Here is a 2672-nt window from a genome sequence, read left to right on the forward strand (position 1 = left end):
GAGATGCTAAAATTAGAATTAGACCGAAAGGATACACAATGTTAGATTATGAGAACACTCAGTCCTCTTTTATTGTCATTTAGAAATGCATACATGCATTAAGAATGATACAATGTTTCTCTGGCGTGATATCACAGAAAACAACAACACTGACAAAACCACATAATTATAACATATAGTTACAGCAGTGCAAAGCAATACCATAATTTGATGAAGAACAGTCCATAGGCACAGTAAAAAAAAGTCTCAAAGTCCCCGAGTCGATCGACTCCCGAGTCCCCGATAGCGGTGGCAAAAGGGAGAAACTCCCTGCCATAAACCTCCAGACACCGTCAACTTGCCGATACCTTGGAAGCAGCCGACCCCAGCCGACTCTGAGTGCATCTGTCCGAAAACTCTGAGCTTCTGAGCAGCCTATCGAGCGCCATCCTCTGCCGAGCGCCTTCGACCTCTCCCCAGCCACTGAAACACGCAAAGCTGTGGGTTTCGAGGCCTTCAGCTCCAGATGTTCTGGTTACCACACAGTAGCAGCAGTAACAAAGCAGACATTTCAGAAATTTTCCAGATGTTCCGTTGTGCACTCACGTCTGTCTCCATCAAATCAGGATTGTGCACGGTCCCGTACTTGACAGACAACAGGTATTATGTCACCAATATTACATCACCAATAGACCAGAAATCCTAGAGCTTGGGGAGTTTTAAATATCAAAGTTTTACCAACCAATTGATAAAAAGGAAAAATTGCATGTGAGAATAAACATGCAAACATTCTTACAATAACTGAAAATAAATAAGCACGAGAAGATCATTGCATAATTGGGCACTCGATTTGTTTTACAAAGGGGAAAATACTTCACAGATGTATTAGAAATTTTGAAAAGGTAACTGGCAGGCAGACACGATGATGTGGCAGTACCTCATCGCTGCACAAATCTGGGTTGGATCCTGATCTTCAGCAGCTGCCTGTGCAGACGCTGCATAATCTCTGAGTCTGTGGGTTTCAGCCAAGCACTCCGTTTTGATTCCCCATTGCAGAGAAGTGCTGCCAGTTGAACTGAGTATTGCAAATTATCCCTTGGTCAAGGGAAGAGTCAAAAGGAATCAAAGAGGAGCTGACGGCTGTGTAAGAGAGAATGTGGGGTGGGGCTCATGGAATTGTTCTGCTGTGAGCTGGCATGAACTGGAGCAGCCGAACGCCTGCCTTCTGTGTTGAGATGAGCAGAAGCTCAGAACGAGTGCAAAGGAAGGGCTTGGAGAGGGTGGGAATTGGGAATCTGGAGTTTGAAGTGGAGCAGTCTCTGGAGAATGTTTTCTAGAAGAACTAGGAGAGGCAAAATTATGTGGGCTGGTGGTCCCAGGGGCAGCCTACATGTACAATCGCACATCCAGCCTCCCAGAGGTAGTCTACATGTACAATCGCACACCCAGCCTCCCAGAGGTAGTCTACATGTACAGTCGCACACCCAGCCTCCCAGAGGTAATCTACATGTACAGTCGCACACCGAGCCTCCCAGAGGTAGTCTACATGTACAGTCGCACACCCAGCCTCCCAGGGGTAGTCTACATGTACAGTCGCACACCGAGCCTCCCAGAGGTAGTCTACATGTACAGTCGCACACCCAGCCTCCCAGGGGCAGTCTACATGCACAGTCACACACCCAGCCTCCCAGGGGCAGTCTACATGCACAGTCACACACCCAGCCTCCCAGGGGCAGTCTACATGTACAGTCGCACACCCAGCCTCCCAGGGGCAGTGTAACTGTCTCAGGGACATGTTTCATTGAAATGTTTATTTTATCTGTTTTTGTCATAAATTCATGATTAATTTATCACCTTAGAATATTTTATGTAAGGTTTATTTAATGCAGAGTTTAACAGGTCACATGACCAGAGTTTGATAAAAGCATGACTGTGGTATTATGGGTCAGAACCAACATGGGAGCAGAGAAAGTCATATGGCCCTAAAATAACCTCATTCTGCATGTGGTCCAAGAGGCGCACACGGTAATTGTTTTTCATAATTTGTTTTATTTAATGTTGTTGAGGTGTCTTTATATGAACAGTGTGATATGTTTTAGTGATTTATTTGATTTCAGCACACTTCTGATGTGCTAACGTGTTTGGGCCTGTTTATCGGTGGACACTAGCTTGAGAGACTTTAAAAGACTGAGGGATGTATGTTTCAAACTTTATGTTCTTTGTCTTGTAGTTTTCACGGTGTCTACTGAAGAGAGAGAGAGAAATAAAAATAAATCTTCAAGGACATCTGTATGTTGCGTGGGCATTATTTCATTGGACTGGTGCAGTAACAGTGAAAACGTGTAGCCAACGTGGCCGAGAGTTCAAAGTAAGCAGCACGGCGAAGTGAAAAGGTACAGCCAATGTGGCCGAGAGTTCAAAGTAAGGAGCACCGCGTGTCTGGGAAGAGAGGAGGAAGCACAATCGCTGGAGTAGCGGGTGGCCGGAGAAGTCGTTGGAGAAAAGGCTTGTCGATTCAAGGGAGAAAACGGGAGTGTTGGCTCCTGACACCGTCGGGTTGAGAATACCGCGATTTCACCAAGAGAGAGCAATGTGTACCAGAGTAGGCTACAGCTTTCCAAATATCCTCTCTACAGGCTTCAGAGTGCAGGGTCTGTTTCATTCCCTTGCTGTCTTCAGGCAGGAGAGTGCGG

Source organism: Mobula birostris, chromosome 6 (assembly GCF_030028105.1).
Source record: "Mobula birostris isolate sMobBir1 chromosome 6, sMobBir1.hap1, whole genome shotgun sequence".
Classification (NCBI taxonomy): Eukaryota; Metazoa; Chordata; class Chondrichthyes; order Myliobatiformes; family Myliobatidae; genus Mobula; species Mobula birostris.